At 45.2% G+C, this 21,620-nt stretch overlaps 1 long non-coding RNA gene across 2 annotated transcripts in view; it reads right to left on the reverse strand.

Annotated features, from left to right (window-relative positions):
- Window positions 1-21,620, reverse strand: part of LOC109503347 — a 56,864-nt gene that overhangs the window by 17,506 nt on the left and 17,738 nt on the right. Inside the window, exon 2 of one of the 2 annotated variants that reach the window (XR_006584845.1) lies at window positions 570-634. This is a non-coding gene — a long non-coding RNA (uncharacterized LOC109503347). Of the gene's footprint in view, window positions 1-569; window positions 784-21,620 lie in introns of those variants that run through there. The other variant, XR_002735806.2, reaches the window with a different exon arrangement.

The following is a 21,620-nucleotide window of genomic DNA, read 5'->3' on the forward strand; positions in this document are numbered from 1 at the left end:
CAGACCTGGTCATCATCCCCTTAACGTAGTGTCTGTGTGACACCCAATCACGGGCAGACCCCATCTGTCCTGTTCTTCTGACACCCATGAGCTGTCTTCAGTCCCCAGACCTTTTCCAGGTACACATTATCTGTGCTATATTCTCTTTCCACCCACTTTCTCCTTTCAGGGCTCAATAACTGCCTTCGACCTTCGCTAAAAGTAGGAAATTTATTTTTTCCACCCTGGAAACTCCTTGTCCTTTCTTTTCCCAGGAGCCCGTTTGAGTAAATCCACCTTTCCCAACCATCTTCCTCGCCCGGGCTCTTTGCCAGTATCACCCGGGTCACACTCCGATGATTCTGTCCTGGGGACGTGGGGCTTTGGTTGGAGGTTCAGCTCCCTCCTGAGCTGCTTTCCTTCATGCAAACCCAGGACTCGTCAAATTCTTCTCTGGTTATGTAATCGCAATGCAATTTCCACAGGCTTACTCCTAAAACATTTATAATGTCGTACCTTCAAGCATACATAACTCAAGGAACTTATATGAGTTTAAACACACATTAAACTGAAATAGAAACATCACCCACCTGAGACGTCGGGCATTCCATTTCGGGGTGAGCCGTTGCTCTCCTCACACGGACACAGAGAAAACCTGTCGTGTCAACAAAGGAAATGCCTGGTGGAGAACGGACGTTTTCTCACCATGTTACTGACATTTCAGTAAGCCTCTCCCAACCCCCCTCCCAGCCTCCACATGAAGGAGTCTGAGAGCTGCAGAAATTGTAGGGCAACAAGCTGAGTGTTTGCTTACTTCCTCTCATGTTAAGGAGCCTAGAGAGGGATGCTGAAGCGTGCCAGGGTCACTTATAGTTTAAAAAAAAAAAAGCGAACTTGGATTTGGAGGGAGCAGGGGAGGAGGAAAGCCTTGGAGACACATATATGCTCTGTAATAGCACTGTTCCCTAGGATAGCCTGCAGCCACATGCAGCTATTTAAATTTAAATCAATTAAGTAAAGTTTTAAATGTGGTTCCTTTGTCACGTGAGTCACATTTGAGGTGCTCAAGGGCCACCTGTAGTGGCTACTGTACTGGACAGCGTGGATATAGACGATTTCCATCATTGCAGAAAGTTCTTTTGGGTAGCTCTGATGTATATTGTAAGTAAAGGGTTTTTTCTTAAGTCTATTCACTTATTTTGAGAGAGAGAGAGAGAGAGCACACAAGCACGGGGGAAGAGCAGAGAGACAGGAGAGAGAGAGAATCCCAAGCACGCTCCTCGCTGTCAGTGCAGAGCCCCATGCAGGGCTCGATCTTGTGAACCGTGAGATCTCGACCTGAGCTGAAATCAAGAGTCGGATGCTTAACCGACTGAGCCACCCAGGCGTCCCTGTAAGTAACATTTACATGAAATCCCAAAATGTGAAGTTCCTACAGCTGAAATGAGTGTGGGGAAAATATGGAGTGAACTTCAGTGACTGCCAGAAACATGATTTCTTTTTCATCACTCATAGGTTCTCTGTCAACACAAGTGAAAGAAAAGAATGAAAGGCAGAGAGAAGAAAGGAAGAGCAGTCAGATGGTTATCGGTACAAAGGCGTCTCACTGCAGATCAAGAGAACCCATCGTTTTTAGAGCAAAATAAAACCAGTGGCCAGAGGCCAGCTTGTCTGAAGTCTGGTCAGGAGGTAGCACGCACTTTCCTTTCCAACAAAAGGGGCTGCAAATGTCTCTGTGTGATCATGCAGACAAGGGTCATGGGTCATTCAGGTATTTGATGTGGCAATTTAAAAGACTTAATATGAAAGAGGAGTATGCTGTCACCTTTAAACAGCTCCTAACCCCTATTCACACAGCACTCCCTTTTCTTAAGGCCATGTCGGATGACTGAGTTGTGCAATAACTTACGTGGGCGCTGTTGCTGGGGGGAAAACACACTCATGTGCCAGGGAACTGACGGCACTTGCCTAAGCCCGTCAGAAAGAAAGCCAAAGAGTCTAATCCCAAGGAATCCTTGGCATTCAGATTTCGGGGCTCATGACAGCGAATGGACACTCATGTTCTTGGCTTCTCTGCTTCCCAGTCTGTCTCTCTGGGTTTTTAAACCGTTGATCTGCTTAGTAAGAGTTCACCTCTTCCTCCACGGTCACGTAGGAAGCGGCCAGTGTATTCCATCTACCACGTAGATTTTTCAAGACCTCTTAACAGCCGTCCTGCGGGAATAGCCTCGACTTCTGGTCTTTACAAAACGTCTGAAGTGAATCAGCTTTGCTGACTCCTCACTCCGTCCACCCTGTGTGGTGGGCTGGCCGAGGGGTGGGATCCTCCAAATAAATCTGGAAGCTGGAGGGCTCACGTGAAGGATTTGTATCTACTGCTTAGCAACGATGGCCTGGCAAACTGCTCCCAGTAGATGGGCAGATTGGCCCGGTGTCTGAGGCTGGTTATGGTTTGCGGTGAAACCCTCCTGTGATTCCCTCTGCTGTGAACTCCGACCGGGCGAGGGACGATGACAGGACGAGAGCCCAGCCTGGGTTCTGCATCGGTTGACTTCCCCCTCCCACGTCCCTGGCACTGTCATTCACCCTCTCACCAGAACGAGGAACAGGGAGATGTCTCGGCACCCACATCCAGGGGCTGGCAAGCCTGTTCACCAGCTGGGGCCCAGAGCATAACCACCAACTCTCCGGGATCCCTCAAGAAGGCTGTGTGCGTACCTATGTGTGCACATACACACATGTGGACATACACATGCACACACCACATATACACACAACCTACACACACACATACACATACAACATACACCATTCCCACACATGTGCACAGATACACCCATACACAGGTACACCCACTCACACATATACACACACACATATACACCCACTCGCCCTACATATGTACCACATGCAACATACACACTCTCATACATACATATATGTATGTACATATATGTACACACATGCTTTTGAGAGCTCAGCCCTCACCAGAGCCCTTTGACCTGGACCCTCAGGCAGTTGGCCTGAGCTCAGGGTGGAGAGGGGGCTGTCCTTCAGTGTTTTCAGCTGCATTGCCACATTAGCAGCTCTCTCATTAAAAGATATGTGACCTCGGGGCGCCTGGGTGGCTCAGTTAAGCGCCTGACTCTTGATTTCAGCTCAGGTCATGATCTCACGGTTTATGGGTTCGAGCCCTGCATCCAGCTCTGTGCTGATAGCACAGAGCCTGCTGGGGATTCTCTCTCTCTCTCTCTCTCTCTCTCCCTCCCTCCCTCCCCCTTCCCCTGCTTGCACACTCTCTCTCAAAATAAATAAACATTTTTTAAAAGCTATGATGTCTATTGATATAGCATCTGGCCTGTGATGTCACAGGGATGGTTGATACAAGGTTATGATACATCTAGGAAGGAGATCTGTAAACACGCCAGCAACCAGAGAGGAGGCGGGATGAAGAATGCAAAGCCCCTAATAGGAGGTCGATGGCCTACTTCAGAAACTGGCCCCCCAGGCTGACCACCGGGCCCGGAACCGGTTTGAAGCCCATTCCCACGGGTGGCGTCAGACACCGTAGCCTCTACTGTTCCCGTGAGACGCCCGACTCGCCTGAAACCTGCAGGCATCCGGCTCCCTCAAAGGAATGGGGAAGAAATAAGGGATGATGGGACCGCTGAATTGTGGTTTTGTTAAGGTGGTGCTGACCGACTAATAACATCTGGGTTTCGGGGCGGGCTGCACACGCTCGAAGCTGCTGCAGACACGAGCTAATTATCCTCAACTCAGAGGTAGGTGCACACAGGCCCTGTCAGCAGTTGAGCCTGCAAAACCACTTACTCCGTCTCGCTTCTTGCAGCAACGTGCCAAGCAATTGCTAAGCGCACGCTCTGTCTAAAATACCCGGATTGAAACTACCAGCGCTGGGGATCCCGGAGGCCACCCGTGTATTTGTATTAGCATTCTCTATCTCCCCGCCAAGCTCTGGGTCGCTGTACATTCTTCTAGATTCCAGCACCACTCCACTTCTCTTCCTCCTCTGCAATGCCTTCCCCACCGTGCTTGCCAGCAAAGCCATCCTTCTCTATAGTGACCAACTCTCCCAGTTGGCTCCAGACTGTCTCCATTTTGGCGCTGAAACTTCCACATCTGAGGACACCTCCTAATCCTGGGCAGATGGGGACCATTGGTCATCCTGAGTCTCTCCCAGCCCTACAGGATCGGTAGCATGTGATTCTGCTATTAATTAGACTGTATACTGTCTAGCAATATAACCTACTGACACAGGCGGAGTTTGTCCCAAGATCATAAACTGCCGGAGTCAAGGAGCTTTTATTAATCTCCTTGGTGCACCTAAGAATTGCAAGTTGACTTTCATTTATTTTAACACCAGGTCTCTGCTTTGACACAGTTCAAAATGAGACCTCTATAAAGGTTTTGTCCTCTGAAGACAGGATGGAGCTTTCCCATGAAATGGTGTCTTGAGTCCTGATCTTCAAGGTTGAAGGTCCAGACCAAGAAGGACCTAGGGGTTTTGCCCTGACCAGCAGGAGAGCCCTCGTGGCCAGCCTTTCTCAGCCAGTTCCTAGAAGTTTTATTTAAATACAGACTCCGAGGGCTCATTCCCAGAACTTTGGATTCAGGACTGCAGTTCCCCTGGTGGTTTTTGATTCCACCGGTCCTTGAAAAACAGAGCAGAAATTCTTTAACCCAGGTGGCACTAGCTGTTGGTTACCAATCAAAAAAGGCCATGTACAGGGGCACCCAGGTGGCTCAGTTGACAGCAACTGACTCTTGACTTTGGCTCAGGTCATGATCTCTTGGTTGTGTGATCGAGGCCCGCATCAGGCTCAATGCTGACAGCATGGAGCCTGCTTGGGATTCTCTCTCTCTGCCCCTTGCACACGTGGGCATGCACTCTGTCTCTCTCTCTAAAATAAATTTTAAAAACTTAAGGAAAAAAAAGACCACTTACAGTGCAAATCCGTATTAAAAATGGAAAAGATGCATACTTACCTCAACCACTTCAGTTTAACTTAAAATATGTAAAGTAAGGAATCTTCACCTATTTTCTGATAAATGCCCAAAGCCTTTCTTGGGTATGGGTTTGCTGATTGGATGGCTTCATTATTTTTCTTCTATAAGTCACATCCATATATTTCTAATTTTGACTTCTTTAAAATAGAACAAGAATTTAAAAATACTTGTGAAATGTTCTGAGTGTGGCCTCCTTCCAGATCCTTGCAATGTTTTTTCAAATCTTTTTACAGTTGTCGCAACCATACCAAATTAAGCAAAACTTTTGAGCAACTCACATTTGTTGAGTCTCGTGGAAGCAGGCAACTCAGAGACACAGTCTGTAAGGTAGGTTATATCCTTTTGCGTAGAACATAAGTTGGGGGGGGCGCCTGGGCGGCTCAATCTGTTAAGCGTCTGACTCTATTTCAGCTCTGGTCATGATCTCACAGTTTCGTGAGTTCGAGTCCCACATCGGGCTCTGCGCTGACGGTGCAGAGCCCGTTTGAGATTGTCCCTCTCTCTCTGCCCCTCCTCTGCTCACACTCTCTCTTTCTCAAAAAATTAAAAAATTAAAAAATAAAGAGAAAAAAGCATACATTACATGAGAAAAAGAAATCTTCGTTGCTTTGTTCACCAGCTGATTCCGAGCATGAAGAACAGAGCCTGGCACATTGTAGGTGTTCGATTTGTTTCTAAAAAGATGGTTCCCATCATATTTAATTAAATTAATTATTTACTGTAATAGTACAACCAGCATAAAAATGTTTAGGTGCTAACACAATGGACTCAGTAAGCACAGCAGATAAATCAGCAGGTGGGTGAGAGAGTGGTCAACTAACTATGAGCATACAACATGCCATGGGCATTGATTAGTGTGTGTTTTGGAGGTGATGGGGAGTGACCATTAAACTGGGGAGTCCATTAAGCGAACATTTGTAATGAGACTCTTCGCTCTCCTGGTAAGTAAGATAAGAAGCCTCGGTCAACTGAGGGCTGAGAGAGTCAAAGGAAGGAGTCATTTTTGGTTGTCAAGAAACTCTTCTCCCTCCAAAAAAATCATACGACATCTTTCAACCTGTTCTAAATAACTAGGGGCTGCTGTGGTTCCCAACTGGGAGTAGACATCTTACCACCATTTTAAGAGCAAACTATCAACCTGCTTCTTAATGTTCTTTATTCATGCCCTTCTTTGCCATGAAGGCATTTGAATAAAATGACTTGAGACCACATCTAGAATGGTGTCACACAGTCAGACTGCCTTGTGCAGATCCTGGTGTTATGTCAGCAATGTGAAGCTTTGGACAAGTTCTTTACCTTCTCTCTGCCTTAGCGATGACTCCATAGGGTTATTGTAGAAACTCAGTGAGGTAACACGTGAAGCACTTAAAACGCAATACGTTGTTATGTTTTATCTGCGCTTCTTTACCAGGACTTAGTGAGTGTCAAAAACAAATAAGCAAACCAACAGAAAAAAAATTGGTTGATTGAAGTTCTGTTCCTACCACAGAAGAATTAGTGTTCAGGGCCCTGATCCATTGCACGTGATTAACTTTTGCTTCTTCAGACCACATTGATTTCTGGGGACAATCAAGACTTATATAAGGCAAGAGGCAAGTAGAGAATAGTGGAGTTTCAGATAGATATGGAAAGGCTGCAGTAGAGTCAAGGAGTGACATGCGGCTGTCTCATTGTCCAATAGACTCTCTCTCTCTCTCTCTGACCCCCACTCACTAGAAATGTGGTATTACATTCATTGAATGAAAACTTACCTTCAGGTTTGCAAGATGGCGGCTTAGGAGGACGCTGGGCTCACCGCACGTCCTGCTGATCACTTAGATTCCACCTACACCTGCCTAAATAACCCAGAAAACCGCCAGAGGATTAGCAGAACGGAGTCGCCGGAGCCAAACGCAGACGAGAGGCCCACGGAAGAGGGTAGGAAGGGCGGCGAGGCGGTACGCGCTCCACGGACTGGCGGGAGGGAGCCGGGGCGGAGGGGCGGCTCGCCTGCCAAGCAGAGCCCCTGAGTCTGGCTTGCAAAAGCGGAGGGGCCTGACAGACTGTGTTCTGACAACAAGCGCGACTTAGCGTCTGGGAGGTCATAAGTTAACAGCTCTGCTAGGAAAGCGGGAATGCTGGAGGACAAAGGGAGGGAGAGCTGCTGAGCCCCCTGACGACAGAGCTCAGTTTGGTGGGGAACAAAGGCGCTCGCCAGCGCCATCTCCCCCGCCCATCCCCCAGCCAAAATCCCAAAGAGAACCAGTTCCTGCCAGGGAACTTGCTCGCTCCGCGCAAACACCCAACTCTGTGCTTCTGTGGAGCCAAACCTCCGGCAGCGGATCTGACTCCCTCCTGCTGCCACAGGGCCCCTCCTGAAGTGGATCACCTAAGGAGAAGCGAGCTAAGCCTGCCCCTCCTGCCCCCATGCACCTTGCCTACCCACCCCAGCTAATACGCCAGATCCCCAGCGTCACAAGCCTGGCAGTGTGCAAGTAGCCCAGATGGGCCACACCACCCCACAGTGAATCCCGCCCCTAGGAGAGGGGAAGAGAAGGCACACACCAGTCTGACTGTGGCCCCAGCGGTGGGCTGGGGGCAGACATCAGGTCTGACTGCGGCCCCGCCCACCAACTCCAGTTATACACCACAGCACAGGGGAAGTGCCCTGCAGGTCCTCACCACGCCAGGGACTATCCAAAATGACCAAGCGGAAGAATTCCCCTCAGAAGAATCTCCAGGAAATAACGACAGCTAATGAGCTGATCAAAAAGGATTTAAATGATATAACAGAAAGTGAATTTAGAATAATAGTCATAAAATTAATCGCTGGGCTTGAAAACAGTATACAGGACAGCAGAGAATCTCTTGCTACAGAGATCAAGGGACTAAGGAACGGTCACGAGGAGCTGAAAAACGCTTTAAACAAAGTGCATAACAAAATGGAAACCACCACAGCTCGGCTTGAAGAGGCAGAGGAGAGAATAGGTGAACTAGAAGATAAAGTTATGGAAAAAGAGGAAGCTGAGAAAAAGAGAGATAAAAAAATCCAGGAGTATGAGGGGAAAATTAGAGAACTAAGTGATACACTAAAAAGAAATAATATACGCATAATTGGTATCCCAGAGGAGGAAGAGAGAGGGAAAGGTGCTGAAGGGGTACTTGAAGAAATAATAGCTGAGAACTTCCCTGAACTGGGGAAGGAAAAAGGCATTGAAATCCAAGAGGCACAGAGAACTCCCTTCAGACGTAACTTGAATCGATCTTCTGCACGACATATCATAGTGAAACTGGCAAAATACAAGGATAAGGAGAAAATTCTGAAAGCAGCAAGGGGTAAACGTGCCCTCACATATAAAGGGAGACCTATAAGACTCGTGACTGATCTCTCTTTTGAAACTTGGCAGGCCAGAAAGAATTGGCACGAGATTTTCAGGGTGCTAGACAGAAAAAATATGCAGCCGAGAATCCTTTATCCAGCAAGTCTGTCATTTAGAATAGAAGGAGAGATAAAGGTCTTCCCAAACAAACAAAAACTGAAGGAATTTGTCACCACTAAACCAGCCCTACAAGAGATCCTAAGGGGGACCCTGTGAGACAAAGTCCCAGAGACATCACTACAAGCATAAAACATACAGACATCACAATGACTCTAAACCCGTATCTTTCCATAATAACACTGAATGTAAATGGATTAAATGCGCCAACCAAAAGACATAGGGTATCAGAATGGATAAAAAAACAAGACCCATCTATTTGCTGTCTACAAGAGACTCATTTTAGACCTGAGGACACCTTTACATTGAGAGTGAGGGGATGGAGAACTATTTATCATGCTACTGGAAGCCAAAAGAAAGCTGGAGTAGCCATACTTATATCAGACAAACTAGACTTTAAATTAAAGGCTGTAACAAGAGATGAAGAAGGACATTATATAATAGTTACAGGGTCTATCCATCAGGAAGAGCTAACAATTATAAATGTCTATGCGCCGAATACCGGAGCCCCCAAATATATAAAACAATTACTCATAAACATAAGCAACCTTATTGATAAGAATGTGGTAATTGCAGGGGACTTTAACACCCCACTTACAGAAATGGATAGATCATCTAGACACACGGTCAATAAAGAAACAAGGGCCCTGAATGAGACATTGGATCAGATGGACTTGACAGATATATTTAGAACTCTACATCCCAAAGCAACAGAATATACTTTCTTCTCGAGTGCACATGGAACATTCTCCAAGATAGATCATATACTGGGTCACAAAACAGCCCTTCATAAGTTTACAAGAATTGAAATTATACCATGCATACTTTCAGACCACAATGCTATGAAGCTTGAAATCAACCACAGAAAAAAGTCTGGAAAATCTCCAAAAGCATGGAGGTTAAAGAACACCCTACTAACGAATGAGTGGGTCAACCAGGCAATTAGAGAATAAATTAAAAAATATATGGAAACAAACGAAAATGAAAATACAACAATCCAAACGCTTTGGGACGCAGCGAAGGCAGTCCTGAGAGGAAAATACATTGCAATCCAGGCCTATCTCAAGAAACAAGAAAAATCCCAAATACAAAATCTAACAGCACACCTAAAGGAACTAGAAGCAGAACAGCAAAGGCAGCCTAAACCCAGCAGAAGAAGAGAAATAATAAAGATCAGAGCAGAAATAAACAATATAGAATCTAAAAAAAACTGTAGAGCAGATCAACGAAACCAAGAGTTGGTTTTTTGAAAAAATAAACAAAATTGACAAACCTCTAGCCAGGCTTCTCAAAAAGAAAAGGGAGATGACCCAAATAGATAAAATCATGAATGAAAATGGAATTATTACAACCAATCCCTCAGAGATACAAACAATTATCAGGGAATACTATGAAAAATTATATGCCAACAAATTGGACAACCTGGAAGAAATGGACAAATTCCTGAACACCCACACTCTTCCAAAACTCAATCAGGAGGAAATAGAAAGCTTGAACAGACCCATAACCAGCGAAGAAATTGAATCGGTTATCAAAAATCTCCCAACAAATAAGAGTCCAGGACCAGATGGCTTCCCAGGGGAGTTCTACCAGACGTTTAAAGCAGAGATAATACCCATCCTTCTCAAGCTATTCCAAGAAATAGAAAGGGAAGGAAAACTTCCAGACTCATTCTATGAAGCCAGTATTACTTTGATTCCTAAACCAGACAGAGACCCAGTCAAAAAAGAGAACTACAGGCCAATATCCCTGATGAATATGGATGCAAAAATTCTCAATAAGATACTAGCAAATCGAATTCAACGGCATATAAAAAGAATTATTCACCATGATCAAGTGGGATTCATTCCTGGGATGCAGGGCTGGTTCAACATTCGCAAATCAATCAACGTGATACATCACATTAACAAAAAAAAAAGAGAAGAACCATATGATCCTGTCAATCGATGCAGAAAAGGCCTTTGACAAAATCCAGCACCCTTTCTTAATAAAAACCCTTGAGAAAGTCGGGATAGAAGGAACATACTTAAAGATCATAAAAGCCATTTATGAAAAGCCCACAGCTAACATCATCCTCAACGGGGAAAAACTGAGAGCTTTTTCCCTGAGATCAGGAACACGACAAGGATGCCCACTCTCACTGCTGTTGTTTAACATAGTGCTGGAAGTTCTAGCATCAGCAATCAGACAACAAAAGGAAATCAAAGGCATCAAAATTGGCAAAGATGAAGTCAAGCTTTCGCTTTTTGCAGATGACATGATATTATACATGGAAAATCTGATAGACTCCACCAAAAGTCTGCTAGAACTGATACAGGAATTCAGCAAAGTTGCAGGATACAAAATCAATGTACAGAAATCAGTTGCATTCTTATACACTAACAATGAAGCAACAGAAAGACAAATAAAGAAACTGATCCCATTCACAATTGCACCAAGAAGCATAAAATACCTAGGAATAAATCTAACCAAAGATGTAAAGGATCTGTATGCTGAAAACTATAGAAAGCTTATGAAGGAAATTGAAGAAGATTTAAAGAAATGGAAAGACATTCCCTGCTCATGGATTGGAAAAATAAATACTGTCAAAATGTCAATACTACCCAAAGCTATCTACACATTCAATGCAATCCCAATCAAAATTGCACCAGCATTCTTCTCGAAACTAGAACAAGCAATCCTAAAATTCATATGGAACCACAAAAGGCCCCGAATAGCCAAAGGAATTTTGAAGAAGAAGACCAAAGCAGGAGGCATCACAATCCCAGACTTTAGCCTCTACTACAAAGCTGTCATCATCAAGACAGCATGGTATTGGCACAAAAACAGACACATAGACCAATGGAACAGAATAGAAACCCCAGAACTAGACCCACAAACGTATGGCCAACTCATCTTTGACAAAGCAGGAAAGAACATCCAATGGAAAAAAGACAGCCTCTTTAACAAATGGTGCTGGGAGAACTGGACAGCAACATGCAGAAGGTTGAAACTAGACCACTTTCTCACACCATTCACAAAAATAAACTCAAAATGGATAAAGGACCTAAATGTGAGACAGGAAACCATCAAAACCTTAGAGGAGAAAGCAGGAAAAGACCTCTCTGACCTCAGCCGTAGCAATCTCTTACTCGACACATCCCCAAAGGCAAGGGAATTAAAAGCAAAAGTGAATTACTGAGACCTTATGAAGATAAAAAGCCTCTGCACAGCAAAGGAAACAACCAACAAAACTAAAAGGCAACCAACGGAATGGGAAAAGATATTCGCAAATGACATATCGGACAAAGGGCTAGTATCCAAAATCTATAAAGAGCTCACCAAACTCCACACCTGAAAAACAAATAACCCAGTGAAGAAATGGGCAGAAAACATGAATAGACACTTCTCTAAAGAAGACATCCGCATGGCCAACAGGCACATGAAAAGATGTTCAGCGTCGCTCCTTATCAGGGAAATACAAATCAAAACCACACTCAGGTATCACCTCACGCCAGTCAGAGTGGCCAAAATGAACAAATCAGGAGACTATAGATGCTGAAGAGGATGTGGAGAAACGGGAACCCTCTTGCACTGTTGGTGGGAATGCAAATTGGTGCAGCCGCTCTGGAAAGCAGTGTGGAGGTTCCTCAGAAAATTAAAAATAGACCTACCCTATGACCCAGCAATAGCACTGCTAGGGATTTATCCAAGGGATACAGGAGTACTGGTGCATAGGGCCACTTGTACCCCAATGTTCATAGCAGCACTCTCAACAATAGCCAAATTATGGAAAGAGCCTAAATGTCCATCAACTGATGAATGGATAAAGAAATTGTGGTTTATATACACAATGGAATACTACATGGCAATGAGAAAAAATGAAATACGGCCTTTTGTAGCAACGTGGATGGAACTGGAGAGTGTGATGCTAAGTGAAATAAGCCATACAGAGAAAGACAGATACCGTATGTTTTCACTCTTATGTGGATCCTGAGAAACTTAACAGAAACCCATGGGGGAGGGGAAGGAAAAAAAAAAAGAGAGGTTAGAGTGGGAGAGAGCCAAAGCATAAGAGACTCTTAAAAACTGAGAACAAACTGAGGGTTGATGGGAGGGTGGGAGGGAGGGGAGGTTGGGTGATGGGTATTGAGGAGGGCACCTTTTGGGATGAGCACTGGGTGTTGTATGGAAACCAATTTGTCAATAAATTTTATATATAAAAAAAATTTAAAAAATTTAAAAAAAAAGAAATTCACTTAAGAAATGACCTAAAACTACATACAGATGGCTAACAGACATGTGAAAACATGCTCAACATCACTTATCATCAGGGAAATATGAATCAAAACTACAACCAGATATCACCTCACACCTTCCAGAATGGCTAAAATTAACAACACAGGAAGCAACAGACGTTGGAGAGGATGCAGAGAAAGGGGAACCCTCTTACATTGTTGGTAGGAATGCAGACTGTTGTAGCCACTCTGGAAAACAGTATGGAGGTTCCACAAAAAGTTAAAAATAGAACTACCCTACAATACAGCAATTGCACTACTAGGTAGTTACTCAAAGGATTCAAAAATACCAAATGGAAGGGACGCATACACCCTGATGTTTATAGCAGTATTATCAACAATAGCCAAATTATGGAAAGAGCCCAAATGTCCATTGACTGAAGAATGGATAAAGAACTGGTGTGTGTGTGTGTGTGTGTGTGTGTGTGTGTGTGTATAATATTAATATTAATATATATAAATTTATTATATATAATGGAATATTATTCAGTCATCAAAAGTGAAATCTTGCCATTTGCAATGACATGGATAGCACTAGAGTATTATGCCAAGTGAAATAAGTCACTCAGAGAAAGGCGAATACCATATGATTTCACTCACATGTGGTATTTAAGAAACAAAAGAGATGAACATAGGGGGAAAAAAGAGAGAGGCAAACCAGAAGACAGACTCTTAACTATAGAGAATGAACTAAGGGTTTCTGGAGGGGAGGTGGGCAGGAGGATGGGTTAAGTGGATAATGGGTATTAAGGAGGTCACTTGTGATGAATATTGGGTGTTGTATGTAACTGATGAATCACTAAATTTTACACCCGGAACTAATATTACACTGTATGCTAACTGGAATTTAAATAAAAAACTTGAAAAAGAAAAAAAAAGAAATGACCTAAAACAAATTAATGTTTTCTATTATTTTAGGAGGCAACCTCCTTCTCCTGAATAAAAAATTCACTTAATAAATATTACAACATATAAAAAAAAAAGAAAGAAAACTTACCTTGCCATTAAAACTGATTGCATTAAAAAATTGTATTGATAATGGTAAATGATGTCAATATTAATTTAAGATTTAAAGGCAATCAAAGGCATTCATGTATTAAGGAGAAGCCATTGGCTAATAAAACAGACGATATCCTCGACCTCATGAAATACATGTTCTTGTAGGATGGCATAAGGTAAAGTGTTATATGATTCTTGGCCTGTGGGCTTTGGCTAATGTTTGGATGGCTAGTCATGAACTTGGAAGGAATAAGCTTGGATAATTAGTAAGAAGGAGGTTACTAATCGAGGAGGTATGTGGATGGCCTTCTAGGAAAGTGCCCTAAGTGCATACTCACCAAAAGACTCTCTCTTGCAGTGGCAAAGGTGCTGAATAAACCAGTGGACAAAATACCCATCCCTGTTGCTATCGGTCAACCTCCTCCCCAGCCACCCCAGTCAATGACTGTTCAATGAGTTCATGAGCAAAGTGGCCATGGAGGTGGGAAGGGAGCCTATTGATGAACTTAAAGACAAAGCTAGTCTGGCTGCTTCCAGTGCTGAGACCCAACTTACAACAAGTATGAGCCATCCTTTATCTCCTAATACTGTCTTTCCTGGAGGGACCACCTGCCCCCTGAGGACAGATTGACTTATGTGACTGACCCCTTCTATCATGGGGCATCAGCATTTGTCCTCACTGATATAAACATTCTTTCTGGATTTGAACTTGCCTTCTGTTACCTGCCATTCTTTGGTCAGCATTGCCATCCACCGTACGTATTGCTTCTGTCCAAGGAACACACATTACAGAAAAGAAATAAGACAATGGGCTGCTGCATGTGTATTTCACTGATCTTACATTATACATTTTCACTCAGAAATAAATTTGCAAACACACACACACACAAACCAAAAAAAAAGTGATGATGGTTGGGATTGATTTCTCCTGACTCTCAAGGGAAAATAGAGCTTCTGCTACAAACTGAAAGCAACCTGAAGGTAGATGAACCCATGGATCCCTGGGCTATCTCCTGAAACCGCTGTGTCTAATGGTAAAAATCAATCAAGGGCTAAAGAAACCCTCTTCAGGCATGACCACCAAGATCTCAGAAGTCTTGAGAATGAAGGTGTGTATCATGTCCTCAGGTGCAGAACCCTGACCAGGTGAGGTGCTAGCTGATTTCAAAAGAAATCTGGTGCTAGAGGAGGGAAGACAGATCTACCAACTTGACCACATACAGAAATGAGCAGCACTATTTGCTTCCCACTAAAAGATATATGTTGGTATTTTAACTAATTTTCTTCTCCTTTTGTCCCACTATTTCAAATAGGGTGGTGGTGGTTACTGATGCGGCTTTGGGGTGGTGGTGGGGGTTCAGTGATGACAGCCAAGAAAGAATTCTTGAAGATGTCTTTGGTGCAAAAAAGGTGATTTTATAAAAGCACGGGGACAGGACCCACGGGCAGAAAGAGCTGCACGGGGCTTGTGCCCAGCGACTGCTTATCTGTTGTGGAGTTGGGGGAGGTAAAGTCAAGAGTAAGTTTCCATTTGCTAAAGAGGATTTACAGATTACTGGAGGCCTAGCTATTGTCAAGCTAAGGTTGTTTTTCCCTCTAGCAAAACATTACATTAAGATCGTAGGGGGGGCGCCTGGGTGGCACAGTCGGTTAAGCGTCCGACTTCAGCCAGGTCACGATCTTGCGGTCCGTGAGTTCGAGCCCCGCGTCGGGCTCTGTGCTGATGGCTCAGAGCCTGGAGCCTGTTTCCGATTCTGTGTCTCCCTCTCTCTCTGCCCCTCCCCCGTTCATGCTCTGTCTCTCTCTGTCCCAAAAATAAATAAACGTTGAAAAAAAAAATTAAAAAAAAAAAAAAAAGATCGTAGGGAGTTCCTGGGGCCCTGGGTGGCTCAGTCCATCGAGCATCTGACTTTGGCTCAGGTCATGATCTCGCGATTCACGAGTTAGAGCCCCATATCGGGCTCTGTGCTGACAGCTCAGAGCCTGGAACCTTCTTCAGATTCTGTGTCTCTCTCTCTGTGTGTTCCTCCCCAAGTAGTACTCTGTCTCTGTCTCTCTCCCTAAAACAAATTTTTAAAAAATTTTAATAAAATAATTTTTTTAAAAGATAGTAGTGAGTTCCTTGAGATTAGGCTATTGATAAGACATTTGTAAACTGATGGAGACCATCAGTTTAACTGTTTGTTTTCTGTCCTTTCCTTTGTTCTTGGGCGGCCAGAAGTGCCTGAGGAATATCACACATATCCCACCTGGGGGCGAGGGGGGTTGTGCTAGCTTGTGCTTGGCCCTTAGTTTGCCTTACGGTCCCTCAGCAGTTACCCTTGCAAATTTTCCCAGAGGTTACAAAATATCAAGATCATTACGAAATAGATGAGAAATGGTCAAGACCCAGAGATCCTGAAACTCCAAGCCTTCAAGGAGGGAAAAACATATTTTCATTCAATGGTATGAATGATGGTTGTCATGTTAAAAAAAATTTTTTTTAATGTTTATTTATTTTTGACAGAGAGAGAGAGAGAGAGAGAGAGAGAGAGAGAGATACAGAGCACGAGTTGGGGAAGGGCAGAGAGAGAGGGAGACACAGAATCTGAAGCAGGCTCCAGGCTCTGAACTGTCAGCACAGAGCCCAAGGCGGGACTCAAACTCACAGAGCGCAAGATCATGACCTGAGCCGAAGTCAGACGCTCAACCGACTGAGCCACCCAGGTGCCCCGATGGCTGTTATGTTAAATGCAAAGGGTAAGTACAGGAATAAGAGTATTTGTTGATATTAGGCCGCCAGCGGTGTGCACTAAAGGACAAGTGTCCATCTTCCTGTCTGTCCAGCCTCTCATTTCACCCACACTCCGAGTCCCCAGGGATGCAAAGACAACCACCTCTGATAGAGGCCCAGAAATGGCAGACATCTTCCTCCCCAGCCTCCTCGGACCTAGATATCTTTGATCAGACACATCCACCTGGACTTCAAATGAGGAATAAGTGCTGCCATGAAGCCAGAACGGCAGCAAATTCTCTATGCGTGTGTCGCCCGGGGGAAGGAAGATTGAGGTGGGGACAGGAGCAGCAGTGGAAATGCCAGTAGAGTGGTGACTGAAGGCCCTGAGGTCTTGGGTCAGCAATGGAGGCCACGCATCCGGGCGGGCTGTGGCATCACATTCCTCCCTGTGTGGTGTCGTTTTAGGCATTTCCCCCTTGCTCTCTGGCTCCAAGCCTGGTTCCTCAGCCCTTCAGAAGTTTCCATGAGATAGACACCTGCCATACTTGCAGCACATTCCTTTCCTGCTTAAATCAACCAGTCATTTTATCTTGCATGCAACTAAGAATACTGATTGATTCAGCATGAGTGAGACTGGTAATTAAAAACTCATTCTATAACCTGACCCACGTCTCAGCCCCGACTCCCATGACCTGATGGCCTGGAATTAATCATTCTCCCTTCTTTCTGTCTTCACATTTCACAGCAACCTGTCTCGATCCTGACCCTTGCCTCTGAAACCCACCTGTACCTAATCCTTCTAGGGACTCATCCAACTCCAGGGCACCAGGGCACCTGGAAGAACAGGACTTTTAGACTCTGACAACTTGGGTAAAAATAGAGATTGTACTCGGTTTGAACAAAGCCTCACAAAGTCTTGCTACCATGCTTCTAAGTTTCTGCCAAATGTCTCCCCTTTCGGGAGGAGCCTCGTGTTTTTTTGCATCTGATGTTTTTGTTCTTGTTTTCATTCTTTTTTCCCCCATTATCTAACGGCCTACAGTTTTTGCCACTGAAAGGTGATTAGCCACCCTCCTACCACCAACGCTGGCAGCCAAACACTTCCCATTACAGCTACCGCAGGGCCCTCGACATTGGCAATGTCCTCCCTCGGTGGTTCTACATTTCCAGGCCCCCAAAAGGTAGCCTTAGTCTTTCTGACTAGTCCACAGTTTATTTGAGGGACATCAGCTAGTACTACCTCAAACACATCTCTCGCTGCACCTGAACAGGAACCCCAGGACCAGCTAGGCAACCTCACTCAGGCCATGTTCCCTACCTTCCTGAAACACCCAACTGCCCCTTGACTGCAGCCAAGGTGGTCAGGCTTAGCCTCTCTGATTCACTCAATTAGGTATTCTGAGGCTCAACCATGAGTCCCAGGGATCTCCTTCCCATCTCTCCAAGGAGCCTTGGGGTCCTCGTGCAAACAGGATTTCTGGTAACCTTCTGGAACCCCAGTGTCAGGAAGGCAGACAGGTGAGCCTAGATTATGCCTCTCCCAGGCAGTAAGACCATCAGTATGGTCAGTAGGGAGCCCGCTTGTCCTGTTGGAAGCACCTGGGACTGTTCTGGTTTTTGCACTGACAGCCCAGCATCCCAGGAAAATCTTAGTCTCAGGAAGACCAGGGCCACTGCTGGTCACCCTAGCAATCCTCCAAAGTGAAATAAACAATGTTCTACAAGCTGAGGTCGACCACAGGTTACGGCAAAATGAACTGACGCCCTTAACGTTGGCACGAAGTAGTTTTCTTTCTTTGTATCCACACACGGGGCATCTTTTCAGACTTGCCCAAATGCTAAGGTAATTATGTTCCCTCTTTGTCAGAGCTTGAAAATATTCACAGAAGTCCTGGAGCCTGCTTTCTTCCAGCCGACTGACTACTTAGTGAAGCATTCCTCGCTTAGCTGCTGCAATCTTCCCCCTTTTCATCATTTTAGCTGATCTCTTCTGAACCTCTGCCAATTTATCTGCCTCTTCTTCATACCATGGCACTCGGATTGAATGCCAGGCACATTTATGTAGGCTTTCACCTCCTCGGCTCATTATGTGCCCCAGGCAGCAAATGCAGCAAAACCATGGAAGCATCGTATCCAACGACTTTGGAGAAGTCATTCCACCAGCCAGCTGGCTCTCCATTTCCTCATGATAAAAATGGACAGGTCATCACAAAAGTCCTTTCCATCATTGTTATTTATGGAAAGATCAATATTGCTTCAGGATAATGCCTCGCCCAGTGGCTCTCCATGGGGGTGGGGCTGAATCCGAATCACCTGCTGCCCTTTCACAATGTACACCTGCTTCTCCAGCTGGCCACCTGCTGACCCTCCACCACCCTGACCCTCCAGGGTATGCGGACACTTGGAGCAAGGGGAAAGAGGCGTTTTCTGCTTTATGAAAGCTCTTCTAGTGACTATGATAGGCAGAAAAATGTTCCCCTTCTAATCCCTGGAGCCCGTGAATATGTTAGGTTACAGGGAAAAGAGGAATTGAGGTTGTATTTAGAATTAAGATTGCCAATCAGCTGACCTTAAGATAAATGATACTGGATTATCGGGTGAATAATACAATGTAACCACAGGGATTCTTAAAAGTGGAAGGGGAGCGGGGGCCTGGGTGGCTCAGTCCATTAAGCGGCCGACCTCAAATCAGGTCATGATCTCGTGGTTTGTGAGTTCCGGCCCGGCCCCGTGTTGGGCTCTGTGCTGACAGCTCAGAGCCTGGAGCCTGCTTCCGATTCTGTGTCTCCCTCTCTCTTTGCCCCTCCCCTGCCTGCACGCTCTCCTTCTCTCTCTCTCTCTCTCTCTCTCTCTCTCTCTCTCTCTCTCTCTCTCTCTCCCTCTCTCTCCCAAAAAGAAATAAACCTTAAAAAAAAATTTTTAAAAAGCGGAAGGGGGTAGCAGAAGAGTAGGTCAGAGTCTTTCACGTGAGGACTCCACGGGCAGCCTCGAGAAACTGGAAAAGGCAAGGAACAGAATCTCCCCTGGAGCCTCCAGAAGGAATACAGCCCTGTTGACCCCATGATTTTAACCCAACGAGACCCATTTTGAACCTCTGACCTCCAAAAATGCGATAACTTGCATTGTTTCAAGCCACTAGACGTGTGGAATTTTGCTACACCTGCAACGGGAAACAAATACAGTGACCTCTGGGGCTAATGTGGAACACGTACACTTGCTCTCGCATACAAACACACTCTCTCACACACATCCTCACATCCTCGTGTGGCCACACTCCCACACGTATCCCCACTCACTCGCGCTCTCTCACATGCACACTCGTGGATGCTCCCAGACGCTCACGCACACTGACACGCATCGTCACACAGTCACGTACACACAAGCACACTCACTGCCCAGATATGCACACTCCCCCCAAACACACACTCGGTGCACTCACACGGGTTCACATACACTTACCCACACTGTCTCATGTGTTCACATACTTACATGCACACTCATCCCCCAAATACACACTCGCGTGCTCTCTCACATACACACACTCACTCAGACCTACACACATAGTCACATGCCTTTAAGAACTAATCCACTCAACCGTCCTGGGTTTTAAGGAATAACATCTATGGACTTTTCAGTGTTCCCCAGGGAAAACTTTAACCCACTTCTAACCGTACCAAGAAATGATTCGCAACAAAACGAGCTATGGAATGTGAGGGGGGGGGTTCTGACAACCCCGACTTCAGCCAAGCTCACCCACAGCCTCCCCGGCCGCAGTCCTGGGGTGACGCCACGTGGTCCTGGCCTCTCCGATGGGAGAATGTCTCCTCCCCAGGCCTTGCCAACCTCCCTCCCACTGGACATAGAGAACTCAGACCATGAGGATAACCCAGCCATAAAACCACTCTCCATGTTCGTTTCCTTTGAGTCAGTGCCTCTCTCCTCCCCAAGACACATTAGGGATGCTCTTCCTGATACCAAGACCTGACTGTCTTCTTGGCCTAAAACTCCTCTCAGCACTGAGGGTACAGTCTTGTACTCCAGGTGGTGGCACTCGTTCGGGTCAGTGGTGGCTGATCTGATGGGAAAAGTACTAGGCAGGCAGTCAAGAGGCTTAGGGGCAAGTCTTGGCTTATCCTGTTATTTTGTGGTCACTTAATTACAAAATATGTCACTCTCCACAAAGTAAGTTAGGCTGCTGGCCTTGAAACCCCACATGAAATGCTTCCTCACCATTGGTGTGTTTTCATTCATAGGGAATGTTCAGTGTCCCCCAGAAATGAAAAGCTCCTTCAAGGCATGAGTTGAGCCTCTATTTATTTTTAATTCACCTCCACACCTAGTAAAATGTGCCATGCCCTGTGGGCGTCCAGTAAATGTGGGTTCGCTGGCCTCAAATGAAGAAAGCATGATTCAGTTCAAAAAACGCTTCAGGTCGTGAACCACTGGGGAGGGGAAATTACTACACAGGCCTGCATTCGGGTCTTCTGCCTATCACCAGTGACCTTTGGGGAATCTGGGTCTAAATTTATAAAATAACTTCTGGCATGCTATAAGATGATTCTTGGCATCATCTTATCTTCATGCTGTAATTATAGGTTTTTTAAGTTTATTTATTTTGGGAGAGAGAGAGAGAGAGAGAAAGCATGCACACATGCATTGGGGAGAAGCAGAGAGAGGGAGAGAGGGAGAGAGAGAGAGAGAGAGAGAGAGAGAGAGAGAGAGAGAGAGAGAATCCGAAGCAGGTGCCACACGTCAGCACAGATCCTGACGTGGGGCTCGAACCCACAAACCTTAAGATCATAACCTGAGCCGAAGCTGTATGTTTAACCCACCGAGACGCTTAGGCGACCCTGTAATTTCCTTGATACCTTGACCTTGGACTTCTAGCCTCTAGGACTGTGAGAAAATAAATGTCTGTTGCTTGAGCTGTCCAGTCCGTGCTACATTTTTATGGCAGCTGTTGCAAACTCATACAGCAAGTATATAGACTCGTTTGGTCTATTCTAGATGTTTGTGGAAAGCACATTCATTTCGGAATTACATACTTAATGCACAATTGTTGTAAAAAAATTTTTTTTGAAAACAGAAAGGAAAAAACTTGATGAAATTAAAATTTCCCCTTCCTTCACCGCTGATACATATCCT

This window comes from Felis catus, chromosome C2 (genome assembly GCF_018350175.1).
Source record: "Felis catus isolate Fca126 chromosome C2, F.catus_Fca126_mat1.0, whole genome shotgun sequence".
In the NCBI taxonomy this organism is placed as follows: domain Eukaryota; kingdom Metazoa; phylum Chordata; class Mammalia; order Carnivora; family Felidae; genus Felis; species Felis catus.